The sequence below is a fragment of the Ovis aries genome, chromosome 4 (assembly GCF_016772045.2).
Source record: "Ovis aries strain OAR_USU_Benz2616 breed Rambouillet chromosome 4, ARS-UI_Ramb_v3.0, whole genome shotgun sequence".
Classification (NCBI taxonomy): Eukaryota; Metazoa; Chordata; class Mammalia; order Artiodactyla; family Bovidae; genus Ovis; species Ovis aries.
Genome location: NC_056057.1, coordinates 12,590,649 through 12,608,493, shown reverse-complemented (window position 1 = coordinate 12,608,493; position 17,845 = coordinate 12,590,649). Strand labels below are relative to the sequence as shown.

At 36.5% G+C, this 17,845-nt stretch overlaps 1 long non-coding RNA gene across 1 annotated transcript in view; it reads left to right on the top strand.

Annotated features, from left to right (window-relative positions):
• Positions 1 to 12,646, top strand: part of LOC132659661 (uncharacterized) — a 66,590-nt gene extending 53,944 nt beyond the window's left edge. The window contains exons 2-3 of the long non-coding RNA XR_009600324.1: positions 358 to 482; positions 3,499 to 12,646. This is a non-coding gene — a long non-coding RNA (uncharacterized LOC132659661). The remainder of the gene's footprint in view (positions 1 to 357; positions 483 to 3,498) is intronic.
• Positions 12,647 to 17,845: the final 5,199 nt, after the last annotated feature.

Below are 17,845 nucleotides of genomic sequence, written 5' to 3'. Positions count from 1 at the left end.
TAGATTGCTGAACATGGCTCACAGTGTTCAAGAGAGCAGATTGCCTAGTGGTGCTGCTCAGGCTAAACTAATCTCTGATAAATATTTACTCGAAACTCTAGGTCAATCCTAGATGAGGATGGGATGGTTGGATGGCATCACTGAGTCAATGGACATGAACTTGGGCAAACTCTGAGAGAGAGTGAGGGACAGGGAGGTCTGGCGTGCTGCATTCCGTGGGGTTGCAAAGAGTCGGATACGACTTGGTGACTGAACAACAACTAGGTCAATACTAAAAAAGCTAAAGGAACGTGGTACCCTGTTCACGAAGAAAAAGTGTCTAGCTTATGGAAGCCCTGCTTTCTTCCTCATTACTAGAATATCCGGCTTAATTATGGGAACCTACACCCTGAGAATGACACGGATAACAGAAAGCAAGTATAGAAGAGTCTAGAAACCTTACGCGTTGTGAGAAATCGTGGAGAGGACTGGTGACGCAGCAGGTAAGAATCTTTCTTTGATGTTAGGCACTATTGGAGAGCCTTGCTCTTTTTAGATTTCTGTTTACAGTCAAGCTTTAATCTTTGAGCTCCCGAGGCTGGACTGGGGTTATTTAACCATCAAGAGTTACACATTTTCGAAGCCCTTATTCCAGCAGCTACTGTGGCTTTTTCCCTAAGTTTTTTTTTATCGTCCTTGCCATTTTTTTTCCCCTTCAAAGAGTTCTCCCTAGAGGTTCCTAAGTTTTTATGAGCTTCTTGAGAGTGCCGACCGGTTTGCCAGAGGGCTTCAGTGTTGCTAAATCCTGAGTCAAACTCTCTGCCCTTTCCCCCAGGCTTAATAGGCTCAGTGGAATAGAAACACGCAGGAAATGGAAACTAACAAACTGTAAGGAGACAAGGGGCCCCATCTTGAGCATGAACTTGGTTTGCAGATCAACTCTACAGCTGTGCTGCTAACCCTACCCTCAATTTTAGACTGCCCTGGATGTTGAAGATTCACTCTGTCTCTCTCTCAACTGATTTTTAAAATTCAAATTACTTTAAATTACCAGTGGGAAAGACTGTGGTTTTTCTATAAAATAAAAAAACCTGCCACATTTATACTGTATTCAGTTTGGAGACTGAGTGTATAAATACGCGGATGAAACTGTCCGTGAAAGTACCCAAAACTGCTTTTTCTCATGATCTGATGTTGGGCATTACTGAATTTTGCACGTAGAAAGCAATTACTTTGATTTTATGTTCATTTTTGTTTCTAAAATCAGAGACAGGTGCCCTTTCCGACTGCTATTTGCAAGCATTTCCCCACAGGTTTTCTTGGCCCTGCAAGCTTTCTACTATCCTGACTGACTGTGACTATCATGATGGCTCAGCTCCGTGTTTTGGATGTTTTGCTAACAGTTCAAACTTGCTGTTTTCCCATCACAATTATATTCTCCATTACTTTTCATTGTGTCTTGTTTTTTAGCAATAGTTGTAATTCATGTAATTGTGGGATATCTGTTAGATGTAAACTCTTAGTCCTGCCTGGAAATATCAAATATTTAAAACACTGTATTCTTTGGAAGCACATGAGGAATAATATTTTAACAGATAGCTTTTATTCACTGAGCTGACATTAAGCTAAGGTAATTTTGTTACATGTTGTGTAATGTTCTCACTTGTGATTATTCCTGCAGTTTTCTCATTTTGCTTTTTTAATCACAACAACTAAAGGGCAACAAACAGCTGCTGGAGTTAGGGCTGTCAGACATTTTAAGCAGTTTTTCCTTTTGCATGAAACAGTTCTGTTGAAAATACTAAATTGTGTATATGTTGAGATTGCCACCCGCTGGTGGAAATAGAGAATTTCCATTTTAATGAGTAATTTAGGAAAACATATTTGTTTTCTGTTTCTGGAGTATGAATTTATAAGTTTAGGTTTAAAAATACATATTTTAAACTTTGCTAGAAGAATAAAGATTTTTATTATTCTGGAACACTTTAAAGCTCTCCTGGAAAAAATTAAAAACTCTATCATTTGTAACCATTTAAAAATCTTTATTTACATCTCTTGTGGCCCCTACAAAAGGGAGAAGAGAAAAAAAACCCCAAAACTCAGAATATGCCTAAGCATTATCAGTGGTTGCTGTTGACTACTAAGATTGAGGGAATAAAATAAATTTTGTTGCTTCTTTACATTTGTATGGAGTTATATTTTCTCCCCCTATGCAAAGCTTGTATTGCTTTAAAAGAAAAATATAAATCTGAAGAAGAAAAATAGCTATATTCGAGTATACATAAATCTAAATGTAAGTCTCACAAGGGCACTTGATAGAGTGTTTAAAAAAAAAGCGCCACCCTAAATCAATGCCACATTTAACTAAAAAGATACAAAAGGAACAAAAGCCTGGAGATTGAACTGCAGCTTTCATCACTCCACTAGCACAAATTTTAAATTCAAATGCATACATAAGAATTTATTATGTGATAAAGATGCCATTTCAAATTCATGTGCAAGGGTACCTCACATCATTTACCAAATATATTCCAGATGTGAAAAATTAAAAATATGCAATGAAATAAATTAAAAAATATAAATTAATATTTAGGCTAAGCAAAAAACAAAGGAAAAATTATAAAGGAGAATGTTGAAAATGTCGGTGTATAAGTATCACCAGAAAAACAAACGATAAAATATTTAGGAAAAATATTTAGAGCTTACAGAACTGACAAGTAAAATAAGACTTTTAAAAACAGGCCTGTGAGCATTTGAAAAGAATATTAACCTCATTACTAATCAAAGGATTACATATGTTTTGAAAACTGAAAAATTTAACTATAAAATTGGCCAAGATTTAAAAAATGTTATTATACTTAGTGTTTTCTGATAAATGTTTTCCTTTTCTGATAAAGCTTTCAAATATATGACATGTTGAAAGTGTGTTGCTTGGTAGATGAAAGATGATACAGACAAAAGTACTCCATATTATAAAACTCTACTGCTGTTTAAAATTATTCCTTAAAATACATTTAATAATATGTAAAAACACTCAGCTAGAATTTAGATTACAAATAGGGTTTAAGTAATAACAGTTTTATTTATATCTATCTCTCCATAAGGATATTATTTCAGAGTTTTAATAGTGATTATCATACTACCAAAATTATTGGTGATAATTTCCTTCTTCATTTATTTCTGTATTAAAAAATTTTTTTGAAAACAGTAAAATTGCAAATACATAAAAGGCTTATTAAAAATTTAGGGTATGAAATAATACAAGTAGTTTATTAGTTTAATAAAAATATATGTTATATGTACCTATGTATATTCATAACTATAGATTTAAATTATTTGAGAGTTTAATAGTGGTTATTTATATGGTTATTTCTATAATTATATTTCCTAGTTAGAGGTGATTATTTTCTTTATGATTCATTTTGTAAATATTTTACTTCTGATAAACAGAGATGTGCATTTCATATATATATATATATATATATATATATATATATATAAAATCTTTTAATTTCCCAGGTGGAGCAAATGGTAAAGAATCTACCTAGCAATGCAGGAGATGCAAGAGATGTGGGTCCAGTCCCTGGATCGGGAAGATCTCCTGGAGAAGGAAATGGCAACCCACTCCAGTAATCTTGCCTGGGAAATCTGAGAGACAATGGAACACGGTGGACTACAGTCCGTGGGGTTGCAAGAGTCAGACATGACTTAGCGACTAAAACACCATTATACCTCAATAAAACTGTTAAAAAAAGAATACATACAACTCATGTCCTTTCTTTCTAAAAAGAAAATTTAATATTTAAAACATTCAGTGTTTACCTTTTACTAGCTCAATATTTATTTCATCCATTTATTGATGTATAGAATACCCAAGATATTTAAAATATTCCCTCATTGGCATTTGTCACTGCAATGAATCAGCATTTTAAATCAGTCTACACACATTTGGATCTGTACATTATTTTCTATAGTGGGATGGTGGGCGGGGGGAGTAGAGTAGAATATTTCCATTTATGAAGATAGGTTAGTCCTTAAAAGGAAATTAGCATCATGTACAAGGAGCTGACTGCTTTGTGGAAATATTCAACCATTATTTCATCAAAAGAAAGTAGTTTCTTATGATTAACAAACTTAAGCAATCAAATATGATGACTTTTCAGAAGGAAACTTCTTACCCAGATATTAGAATATCTCATTAATACAAACTTGGCTTCAGCAGTAATATTACTGATTTTGTGGACTGTTAAATAGTCTATCTGTAATGCAAATATAACCCTAGAAATCTGACATCAATGAATTTTCATCAAGCAACTTCAGAAATAAATTAAATAAAACTCGATTCGATGCAGGCATTCTTTTCTGATAAAGCTTCCAAATATCTGGCATCCTAAAAGTGTGTTGCTGAGTACGTGAAAGCTGATACAAAGGAAAATGCGGTCTCAATCATTTTTCAATAAAGGAAAATATACAGTTCTCCTTTGTAACTGCACAAGGCCTGACTGGAAGGTAACACTAATATGTGTCCAGAGGTACAACAGTGTATCTGCCAGGCTTGCTGAGCTGTTTGGAGATCTTTTGCTCAGACTCTCCTGTGGGACAGCTGGATGTGTAGTCTGTTCTACCTTACTTTGCAAGGCTGTCTCACTCTGAAGCCCTACCAGCTAATATTAAAATAGTAACGCATGGCATAGACCTAAAGAATGAATGAAAATACTCATCCCCGAGGCATCTCGAGTTGATTATAATAAAAATTGCTTAATTATTTATTACTAGTTGCTTTATAAATTACTCACTCTGGTTTTGCTGAAGGGTATAAACTGTGAGATGGGAGTGAAGAGCTCGAGAGGTGAAATTGTTAGGGGATCTAAAGTTAAGGGTTTCATATACCACACAGATGCCTTTTGACTTTATCCTGTAAATAACCGTGAAAACAGGAATCTTTCAAAGGGGAACTGAAAGGTCAGATTTGTGTTTTCTCTGTATGATGGAGAATGGATTTGAGGGAGTCAGGAAAAGAGGCAGATAGTCTATAAGGTGAAAGGCGATGAAAGGCTGCACCACGGATAAGAGGAAGCACCAAAATATTTAAAAGATAAAGCATGTAGGAAGAACATTTAGAAGGATTTAGTAGTTGGGTGCGTATGGAGGCCAGAGGTAAAGCAGAAGAAAGAATGAGTTTTCTTCCTTATATAATTGGGTAGATGGTAACATCCTTAAATGGTACTGAAATGACAGGTGCTGGTGCTGATTAGAATGGGACACATAAGTGGCCGGTTGAGCTACTTTCCTAATGGATACACGCAATCATTCAGAAATTTTACAAGAGCAAATTGTATGGACAGACATACAATAAACAATGACAGTAAAATTACCGACAAAGCCCTCCGACTAAATCACAAAGAGCCTGGAAAACATAAGAACCTTTTTATGATGCTGATGTTAGGGATGTGGACAAAGACGGAACAATTAAATTGCATTAATTGTATTTGTTATGTTGCAATGGGAATGATTTTGCTTGCTGTCATAATGAGCTCTGCTATAATAGGCATTCGCCTTGTAGCCCACCTATTCATTTAGTAGAATGAGGTTTTATTTTTCCCCCCTTTTACAAAGTAAATACACAATAAGATTAAATAAATTTTGATGATTGCCAACAGATGGTGAAGGGCTCAAACTCAGACCATCTGATCTTTTGGTTTTCAGTTCTTTCCGGCTGTTCTTTCTACTTAATTACCTTCCCCTCACTTCCTAATCCCTTCCATGTAATTCTACACCAATATTGGGTCTAGCACTCTCTTAATTTTCTGCAGCCTATACTGCTTTCTGATGAGATATTTGGTCTTAGTATCTGTGTTGCTAATATATCTAAACAGTCTGGTTGTAGCAGAAAACCTTTCAATCCTACTTGAACCATGTCTTTTCTCAATTTATTAATTCAATTTAATGTTAAGAATTTAAAACTGTTTGATTCACTTCATATCTGACACAATGGATCAACCACCAGTAATTTTATGTAATCAAAGAACTATTTTAATTGACTTGTCTTTTGAACCCTTCTCATGAGACATGTATTTCTTTCAATCACTGAAATAGCCTTACTAGAGTGATATATGTGTTTTAGTGAGAAATTTCCTCTATTACATGAATGCATCTGTGCATCTTTTGTGAATGAAGGAGAGAAAGTATTGTGTAATAGGTATTTTAATGATATTTTAAGGCAATGCATAAAGGGTATGAATTTATGGACACTTCTGAGGTAATTTACCATAGGCTATGTGTGTTTATATAATCCATGTCTAGATAAAACCTTTCTTTTCTTTTGACATGTATGTTTAAATGTCCAGTTCAATGTAAGGAGGCTGTTTTCGTGTTCAATAGACCCTAATAGCACTGCTTCACTGAGGTAACCTAATAGAATTCTGTTGATTGCAATTCCTGCATTACAAAGGTGTCCGTGTGTTTCAGTCATGTTTAGCAGTAGCTTGTTTAACCAAATGCTTGTTCACTAGACATAGAAATTACACACCAAAAACTACATATTGTTAAGTATTTGTAATAATGCTTGGTTTTAAAGATACCATCTATATTTTTCAAATATCACTTAAAATAATCAGTTTTCTTCTGGTAATAGAAATATTAAATGTTCATTTACATTTTTTTTGAAAATTTAAGAAGGATACAGGAAAGAAACCTGACAATACCCATTTCTCATTAAAGGTGATGGTTATTAAAATTTTTACATGGCTCCTTTCTGGATTTTTTATGCATATGTTTATAAAATGAAAAATTTTAAACAAACTTGAACTTTTATAATGTAGACAGACATTACTTTTAACTTGTGTGAATTTTATTCTGCACGTGTGAGAGAGAGAACAACTTAAATAGATTTAAAAATTTTCCTGTTATCATTTGTGAGTACATGAAATAAGCATGAGAAAGGGGATAGGTATCTGCTGTTTCTCCAATGCGTCTCAGTTTCTCTGGCTTTTATAGTATGTGCATCTTGCTACACTGACTATGATTCTAATGGTAAAAATACATATTTTTCCTACAACCTGGTCAAAACTTAAGCCAAAACCTTTGATGCTCAGTCACAGAAACAGTTATCTATTCTAATACTAAAAAGAAAAACTGTCTTGAAGTTATAGTATTTGGTGTCCAAACTGGAGATTTTCATGGGCAGTCTTAGCCATATGAGATTTTTTAAATCATGTGCTGATTTTAAAATCTATTGCATGAGATGCAACTTCACTGTAATCTACTTGTTGTATCTAGTTATGAATTTTTTCTCATATCATTAAGTACTCTTTGAGAACATAACTGCTTTAACCAATCCACTATTTTTTAGATATTTGATCGCTTTCCAATGTTTGGCATTAAGTAAGGCTAGGACAGCTGTTGCACCCAAGATATGACGTGATAATCAACCATCATTTTTGCACATGTACTTCAATGCTGTTGTGGTATCTTTCCTTCAGGCAATTTTAACACTTTCATACTCTTAAAGTATAGAAGCTACGGAAACGTGACTTCACAATAACCAATGGGAGATTGCCTTTAATGGAAGAGGAGGCAATATGACATGTATTTTAAATACAGTCTTTTGATATTTGGGGGGTAGTTCTTGCCACAACAGCTCCTGTTCAGAGAGTTGGAGTAGCAGTTAGTCACATGAGCCAGTTCACAGAGTGTCTTTGCTATGACGTTTTTTGAGAGCTACGGTGTTCTGGTTCTTTCTGTTGGCTTCGTTCTGCAAACACCCTGGCATTTTCTCAGACTTCTGTGATTCACGTGCTTGTCCTTCAGACTGGCATGGCTGTCCTTCAAAGCTTAGGTTGCGCTAAACAGTTTCATTGGAGGATAGCTGTGTGTTGCTGTGACTTGGGCAGTAGAAAGAAAACCAGGGTTTCACAGCGTTTTGGGAAACTCTTCATGTAGCCACTCTTGCCCAAAAATCTTTAGGGAAATCAAGGATTCATCTCCTAGGATACATTCCTAGATGAGGAATAGTAACTTGTCAAAAGTATAAACATTTACAATTCTTTTGATACATACTGATCAACTTCTTTCCAGAAATTTTGTACCCATTTATGTATGAGACTATATGTCATAGTCATATAATGTCACTATACACACACACACACACACACACACACACACACACACATCATGCCAGCTATACATGGGGCTGATCTTTTGTCTAAAACATTATTTTCAAAAGAAGCCTAGCCATAGACCAGGTGAAGTTTTACTTCATATTTCTTTAATTGTTAGAAGAATTGAACAGTTTTTTCACTGCTTAATGACCTTTCATTTTATATTTTTTAATTTGTGTTCTTTGTCCCCTCTCTCACAAGGTTTTTGGTGCAAGCATTTTTAAAATAAAAGCTAATGTGTAAGAGCACTTGGTATTTAAAAATAATGCTCAAACTTGGTGAAATAAGACATGTATTTATCAAGAGAAAGATGTGATAGGAAGAGTGTGAGGATAGAGAGACAACATACATTCAAACAGAATGGCCTTTCATGGCCTTTATGCTCTCACCCCCTTTAAAAATTGCCCCATCCGTGGCTTCTGATGCCTAGGTGGCCACGTGTTATACCACATGACTTTAATGATCAGAGCTGATGGGATGTCGACTCAAAGGTCATGAGTTAATAGGCTGCCAAGGGATTTATGAACTACACTGCAATGTCTCCCTAAGGAACTAGAATAGCAAGTTAAAAAAAAAAAAGATTGCCAATTAATAGCTGATCTGAAAGGACAAACATGCAGAATATGAATGACCCAGATTAGTGGTGGAGCTGTAGAGAAAAGAGCCACAAATTCCTGCTCCTGAGATTGCTAAAGCCACCTTGAATAGCCACATTCCAGCTCCAGCTTCAGCAAAGCTGTTCACCTTTGCTGCTCTTATTCGCCTCTACACCTCCCTGTCTCTTAAGCTTCCTTGAATGGACCTCTATTATTTACATTTAAGTGACCCTGAAGAAACAGAATGATTCTGAGGACAAGTAACAGATTTAAAGCGATCTTATTTACTACAACTCTCTATATATCCCAGCAGAGTTATTTTAATAGTCAACAATTCTTTCATTTAACAATTTGTTCAACATAAAATCATTGAGCATGCTGTCTGTATTAGGTGTTGGGCTAGGTGGTAAAGGAGATACAGAGACGAATCAGACAGTCTCTCATCTAGAAGCATATGGTTCAATTGCGCTTTTCTACGTAGCGTGGTCTTTCATTACTCCGATTGTCAGATCAATGGTGACCAACTAGTTGCTAGGCAACTTGAAATCCAGGAATACAGGACTGATGCAGCTTCATTATGATATGAATTCATCTTTGAAATGTTTGTCAAGAATTGTGAAGGGTCTGGAATTTTCTTCTCCTTTAAAGCGATGATGTTAGCCTGCCAGAGTTTAATAGATGCTGGCAGAAGACGTGTGACTTCTGAGTCAGAAAAGGACTTTGTTACTCACAGCAAGGCAAGTCACATGAGCTTTATGTTTCCTTCTGGTCCTCTTGCCCCCAGGTCTCATGGGGGCATGGAGGGCAACTCCATGAATGTGTCATAAATGAGGAACACCAAGTATAGGGAACCCCTATCTTTTACAGTGAACTGTGATCAGACCTGCCTGACATTTACCCTGTAGGGAAACATCTTTATTATACTGGACAGTAGCTTGCCCTCCACTGTGGAAGAAGACACTACCTCTGTCTCCCAAGGATACTAAACAAACATTCTTGAAAAGACAGTCCAAAACATAGACAGTCAGTGTATGGCAACCCACTCCAGTATTCTTGCCATGGACAGAGTAGCCTGGCAGGTTACAGTCCATCAGGTTGCAAAATGTTGGATACTACTGAGTGACTATCATACTTTTGCTTGCAAGACATTTTACAGAAATTTTATAAATCCATAGAGAATTGTGTTCCAACAATATTGTTTCTCTGGATACTTTATAAAACAGTTCAAATGTTTGGTGCTTATTTCTGTTAACTCTTAAGTATCTACTTATTCTGAAATTGTCCTGTATTTCCCCATTTTTAGCATATTCTTTTAAGTAGGTGTATTTACCAAAACTGTATTTTTTTTTTTGCTTGTTTGTTTTATTTGACAGAAACCAATTTTCTGTAACTTAAACAAAAAAGAAAGTTAGTTGAAGGACACTGGATTATTTCATAATTCGAAGAACAACCCCTGACTAGTGCTGTTCTGGCACCTCATCAACAGAAGTCCATCGTTGTCTCTGGAGTATAGTCATTAGCATGCCTCAACATCAGTGGCTCTCAGTCCCTGCCGTTCTCCACTCCAAGTTTTAAATTCTCAGAGGAGAGGAGTGGAATGGGCCAGCCTGGCTAAGACTCTGCCTCTGTCTTTTCAATTATGCCCCAGGGGGAGGGACCGAAAAAGCGCACTAACCTAGTAAAACTTTGTCGTTCCCAAATTAGGAGAGAATTTCTTGGCAGCTTTGGAAACCTCCCGATTGCTTTCTTCTATATCTGAATTTTTTTTTTTTAATTTGACTTTACAATACTGTATTGGTTTTGCCATACATTGACATGAATCCACCATGGGTTTTGATTGATATTCCACTGCTCATAGAAAAATACAGTTATTGTTTTATACATTATTCTAGTTCTTAATCAATTAAATATATTTTGGCTTTACGTGTCATTTTCTTAGCCATCTCCTGCCGTTTCTCAATTTTGGGGACTGATCTAAGCCAATTTACTGATTCAAGAGTTTGGGTTAAGTATAGGTATTTTTTGGTGGTTGAGAATAGGTTGGACTATATTGATTTTCTTATCAATCTTGTTGTCAAGTGGTATGCAACAAGCAGAGCAAGGTTTAGCCCAAATTTTGTTACTATTAAATATTTATTAGTCAAAATATCAAGATCATTATGTCAACTATGAAAATTTATTTTTAACATCTTTCATGCTAATTAATATATATATTCTGGTATAGATTTCAATAATGCTGTTTGAAATACCAGAGTAGCCACCTCTATAACTGTGAATTTTCATAATTAGGGTAATTCCAAGATTACTTATTCAGCCCTGGAATGTGGGGTAATGTTACCTTATTACATATATGCATATATATATACAAGAGCCCTCCTACAGAAGTATTTTTAAAATAAATTACCAGACAGACAATACAATAAGGTCGAGATATAGGCATTTAGTCATGCACTCATGCTAATTTCCAAACTCCTTTGTAATTAACATTCCTCCTGGCCAGATTAATTGGGTTTGCAATAAGTAATCACATTTGTAATATTGCAACTGTTCCCAAATTAATTGCTCATGTGTTCAATGAGCCATTACATGTTCTCATTTAAAGCAGCTTAAAGAGTCCATGATTTTAAAGCTGTAGTCCTAAACATTCTGGGGAGAGGGGAACAGAATCATCTAAGAATATGTCAATAATATGATGGGAGCAATAAACCAGTGGTTCCCGAACTTTGAGAGGACATGAGAATCACCTCACTACTCATTGAAAATATAGATACCTTGGCCCCACCACCAGCAGTTCTGATTAAAGAGTTATCATGTGGGGTCTGGAAAAACTTGGAGGAGCATCACACACTTTCTTTCTAGAAAAAAGCACATACTCACATACTTCCAACTTTACCAGTGATTTTACTGTGAGTTTAGTCTAGTACAAATTTTCTGGAGACTCATTGCATATTACAATGACTGAGGGAGTTTTAAAACAATATTTCAGACCAATTAAATCATAATATGAGTGGTATAGGGTGACTAAACTGGTTTTTTTCCCCAACTGAGAATGGAGACTAGAGATTTTCCCCAACATATTAATTTGTTTACTGAATTAGACTCGCTTGACAGATACCTAGCAAAAATGATAATAAAAAGAGCTCAGTTACCCTATAAATCTTACAAAATACACAGTTTAATTTGCGTATTGGTGAGAAGGCACATCATGTTTGGCATTGATTTGTCTTTCTCGCTTCAGAGGTTCAAAGGATTTAGTGGGCTTTGTCCTCTGATTTGATAGATAGTTTTCACAAGCTTGAGAGAAGAACATCACAGCTCTTTTTATAATTTATGACAGCAAGGTGAGTGTTTATTATATTATTTTAGCTGAAGAAAAATCTAAGAAAACATATGGTGCTTCAAATTGACCGTAAGTTCACTGTATTTTAATAACAGGCCCAAGATAAATATTTGTTGTGAATAACCTAGAAAAATGGTTAAATGGGGAATTTTCTAGATGTTATCTGAAGAAGGTTTTTAACAATTTTTTTTTTGATTAGGAACATATTGTAATGAACAAAGTGGTAGATGGAAACTTTAGTTACACTGATAAAGTTCTTGAAATTATTTTAGACTTCTGTATAACAAAGGAAGGGAGACTGATAATCAGTAATAGAAAAACCATGTTGGAAATAACTCTAATCAAAGCTTCTTCTATGTCTCTTTGAAGTGGATCTACTTATAATATTACTCATATAGACATTCAAAGCACTGGCAATAATAGGTGATTTAATGATGTTTAAAACCCTTGAATAAATTTATATAGAACAAGAAATTTCCCAGAGGACATGAATTTGATAATTATGATCATTTCTTGTACTGATAACTCTTGAGAAAGGATTACTACTGCAAGAGACAAAATTTAAAAAAAAATCAAATTGTGAAAATTAAGTATCAGAAGTCTAGATTATTCAAAATGTATGAATTATAGCCCATTTATATAGAAAAACTGGCTTCCAAGTAAGCAAAAGAACCATTTCTATGCTCAGAAACTTTCTCTCAAAAGTTGGAAGCTCCTAATGGCATAGGGCAGAGACGAGTTAAGTGCAAATTTGTTCTATTTGTCAGAAATTTTCTTTTTTTTAAACTGTCAAGGTGGAATCGTTATTGTTGTTTGTTGTAAAAAATTGAAAAGATTTCCAAGCTTTTAATAAAAGCACTTCTTAAAGCTGGATTGTGGAGTGGTATTCACCAAAATTGTGAGGGTTTGGAAGTTTGCCGGAATCCATTTGTGGAAGAAAAAAATTAAAGGGCAGTGGTACTGTTGTTTTAGGTTGCTGCTGTCACAGAAGATGGCACCTGTGGAAAGGTGATTGCTGTTCTTAGCAATGTAGTCAAGGGCTTTCGGAGAAGATCCAGCCTTGTAGGAGAATGATAACAGTGGTTGCTGGGAATTTGCTCTACACAGGTCTTACAAGTTTCTCTGCATTGGTATTTCCAACCCTAACAGTCCAATGGGTGGTATCATCATTATCACTATTTTATGGATGATGAAATGGTGGAGACAGGATTTAAATCCAGGCAGCTCTGCTTACGAAGCCCCTGTTCTTTCTCTCACACCATCTTCTCTCTGTTGCATATAATCTTTAAACCCTCTTGTTTAAACCCTGAAGGATTACTCGCTGTACTGGGGGGCAGAATTTGTAGCATGAGACAGCTCTGCTTACCTAAAAGACCATTCTCCTTTTGAGCTTTATGTTTGTCTCCTTGGGATTTCCACTTATTAGCTCCATGGGAGAGAGATTAAGGATAGATTAGAGGGGTAAATTGAATTTTACGCCAGCTTTTTCACTCTCCTCCTTTACCTTCCTCAGGAGGCTCTTTAGTTCCTCTTCATTTTCTGCCATTAAGGAGGCGTCATCTACATACCTGAGGCTATTGGTATTTCTCTCAGCAGTCTTGATTCCACTTTGTGTGTCACCCAGCCCGGCATTTCGCATGATGTGCCCTGCATAGAAGGTAAATAAACAAGGTAACAATATACAGCCTTGATGTACTCCTTTCCCAGTTTTGAACTAGTTCATTGTTCCATGTCCAGTTCCAACTGTTGCTTCTTGACCTGCAGACAGATTTCTCAGGAGGCAGGTAAGGTGGTCTGGTATTCCCATCTCTTTAAGATAGAGGGGAAGAAGGAAAAGAGAGCATTAAGGACATAAAGGTAGACCCCTGTGGACACTGTCTCTCCACCATCTGGAGAGAAGGCTATGTGTCTGGGCAGGCAGGAAATAAGTGCGGGAAGTTCTATTTTCTCCCAGATCTGAGTGTTCACTCTCTGGTGATGTGCACGCAGCAGTGTTAAAAGGCTGGGATGTTCTATTATCCCGTCAGCAGGGGGAGCAGCGAACTTGAAGTGGTATCCCGTAGGGAGAGAAAGGCAATCCACTCAGCACGGTGGTGTGAGTAAGTGTTCTTATCCTGCCTGGCATTAATAGATTCCATGAAAAAAATTACTTCCGTTTTCTTCCATGCTGTTTATGCATAATTAAGTCATTGGACACCACCATCAATGCTGCAGCAGAAAAAAAATTTAGTAGAAATATACATTTCATGTCTATGTTCAGTAGTAGGGAACATCTATAAATATGTACTGAATTGCAGTTTTAAAGATATCTTTCTAGAATCCAATGGGACTGCTAATTCTGTCCAAGATTAGTCTTATACCTTGGACTCAGAATAATATTTCTGCTTGCGGACAGCCAGATGAAGAAGAGATATTTGGTTCCATGAGGTGACTTGAGGGTCCCTGAAAATCGTGTTCCTATTATTGTCTTTACAACCTCTAACAGTGGCCAGGTTTTAATCCCTTTTAGGTTAAAACTTCTTTTTTAAAAAAAATAGATATCACCAGCATCTGCATATTTTACATAAAGAGAATAGCTCATTAATTGTTCTCCATGATTGACTTTGTTCTCCATGATTGACTTTGTTCTCATTTGAAGAGGTTTTGTGGACTGGTGTATTCTGATGTTGCGGAGTATAAGGCTGGGTCATAAAGCATATGCTGAGACTTGTTGAACATGGGCCAGAGGGTCTATAGGAGGAAAGTGGAAGTGAATGACAAACCTCCCTTTTAATTTGGGCCATTGGTTTGTTCTCTTGGGTCTTAGGAGAAGCAGCATGAGTATGAGACCCAAGATGAGATATGAGAGTCATAGTTTAGAAAAGTCCAAGTTTAATGAAGTGAGTAGTATTTCTTCTGGTTGGTGGTTTATGACATCATTTTCGGTCTTAGACCCCTTGGAGTAGCTGAAGAAAGTTGTGGACCCTTTTCCAACAAATATGCATATGTGCACAAAATTTAGCCCTCTGTTTTAGGAATTTATTGATGTTCTGCCCTGCCCTGGAGCCTGCCACAAATCTTTGTTTAGAACAGTGGTCTCAGAGATGTGGAGTGGATAGGTGGTGCACACCAAGGGGTGTGCCAAATGATCCAGAGAAGTGTGGAATTTTCTGTTTGTTTTTTTTTTTTTCTCTAAAAATTTTCTCTTTGTTTTTATTTTTTCTCTAAAAATTTTTTCCATTTAGGTTTTATATTGCACGTAATATATTAGTACACATAATGTTATAGTATACATATAACGTTAGTATATAAAGAGACTAACAAAATTAATTGTAAGAACTTAACATTTTTACTGATAGGAAGGCACAACTCAAAATTGATCGACTACCAATTTAGAGAATGGTGCTAATTAAATTTAAATTCTAATCGCTGCTCCCCCTAAACTGGAGGGCCACGGATAGGATCTTAAATCAAGAGGTGACTACAAGTGACTGGAAGTTTTGAACCTGACAATGACAAGCACCATTTGTCTACACTTCATTAAACACTTTCACACTTGTCCTGTGTGTTTCTCCCAGTGGTCCTGTGAGACAGGCAGAGTAGGTATGCTCATGGAAATCTCTGAGAGCAGAGATTCGTTAACCAAATTCTCAGAAAACTCTAGAGACCCTCCCAAGGGCCCTTGGCTAGTCAGTAGTGGAGCTGGTGCTCATAACCTTGGCTGCTGATCACAAATTATGTGCTCGTTTGACTGAACTGTGGGGATAAGCCAATCATTATGGGCTGCCTGTGGCCCCCTTGCAGCAGTCACTGGTGCTCCCTGAGGATGCTGAGTTGTTGGCTCCCTGGCTGATCCAGGCATATGGACAGAAAGCCTACTTTAGTTACTCGATCAGAGGGCCAGGAAGCTGAGCTCACAATTCAGCATTAGCTCTCTCCTGTTGGTACTGTAATACCAACATATTTCAAAACAGATAGAGGGCTCTGCAAGGGTTTAGATACTTCTATATACAAAGAAGATTTACAATGGGTTATTAAATGGGAGTTTTGAGGCTGGCTTCATGGGAAGTGCCAGCCACTCTTTCTCCCAAATTTCCCCAGGTGCCACTGTCAAAGGCAAAGCACTCATCTAGATGGGTCATAGTTCTGACCCCAAATGACATTTCCAACTTTCCTTATATATAATTCAATTTCTGAACTTCCTTTTCAGTGATATTAAGTGGAATAGGTTAAAAAAGTCTTTGGGCATTAAAGATATAGATGTGTTCAGCATTGCTCAGGTGTCTCCACTTTTTGCCAGTGCATTAGCTGTATTGATTTTAGAATTTTAAATGACCCTTTTTTACCAGACTTGATTAATATCTCTTCCCCTCATCTTAGCTACCTAGCTCCTTCACCCTCTCCTGTGTCATCTTCTTTCCTCTCATACTGGCACAAATTTGAGGCAGCTGACCTTCGTATGATCAAAGGTCAGCAGATGTTGTGAGGAGGGTCCCTGGAGTCTGGTGATTAGCCTTTAAAGAGGGGATCTACCATTCCAGGGCCAAGCCTTCAGGACATTGCCCAGCACTGGGATCAGAAACAGTGGGCCTCCTGGCTTGGTAAGTACCAGACTGTTCTACTATGTGGCCTCCAGAGAAGAAACATTTAGCCAGGCAGAGGGCTAGAAGGCGAAATGAGATCTCTGGCGAGAGCTAGCCGGCCAGTCCCAATATCACTGTTATTGCATGAGGCTAGGGTCAGTTTCTTGACACTTCATCGCATTAATTAACGGAGTTCTCTGCTACTGGAGGACACTTCATTTAAAATTGTGTTCGCACGTTATTTTATTCTCTCTCTGCAACTGAACTGCGAGATCCCTGAGGACGCTGCTGTGTTATGGGTTTGTGCTCCTCTCCCCAGTGTCCCCCAGAGTAGCTGGGATGTGAGGAATAATGACACGTTAGGTCAGGATTTTCCTTCTTTTTCAGAAGGAGGGGGGTGAGTGGGAGGATGATCACCCTTCCTCTGGGGTTGGTCACTCCTCAACCAGGATCGTTTTCACTTGTGACTGTGTATTTCTTTTCATGATATTTTAAATTTGTTGTAAATGACAAAAGTAATATAACTACATTGCAGCAAATTTGGATAATTTATACATAAAATCATTTCTATTGTTAATACATGAATATACCTACTCTTAGTATTTTTATATGCATTTAAAATATTTTTAATGACAGTGTACCTGAATATATTTTAAAGACTTTGACATTCTGTTATCTTTTTTCTTTTGATTATCCTCATAAATGTTACTGGGATATAAAATTTTATTTCACTGTTTTCTTATTATCTGTTAGATATGTCATTTTGTCCTCATTGGTATTTATTAGATATGCCATCATTTTTTTCCTTATTGTGATCTATCAGGTATACCATTATTTAACCATTTCACTATACTAGTCACAGGTAGATGAGTAAATGACTAGTAAGTCATTAGGAAATCTCCCTATTTGGATATAGTTTGACAAGTTATTATCATGGAGCATAGTTCAGGCTCATAGTTGGCAGGCAATAAATGTTGGTTCTATTCCTGCTTCTCTTTCTCCCTTCTTTATGCCGTCTTTATGGTTGTTTCTTATACTGCAAGCCTGAGCATAGCGTATTTTTAATCTAGAGATTTCTAACTGATTATTATGTAAATTTACCTTGGTTATTTCAATTAGCAATTTGTGGGGAGTACTAGTACTATGATCGCAAAGGTTCAGTTTTCTCTCTGTTACTTGGTCAAGGGTATTGATTCTTTCTTTCTTGCC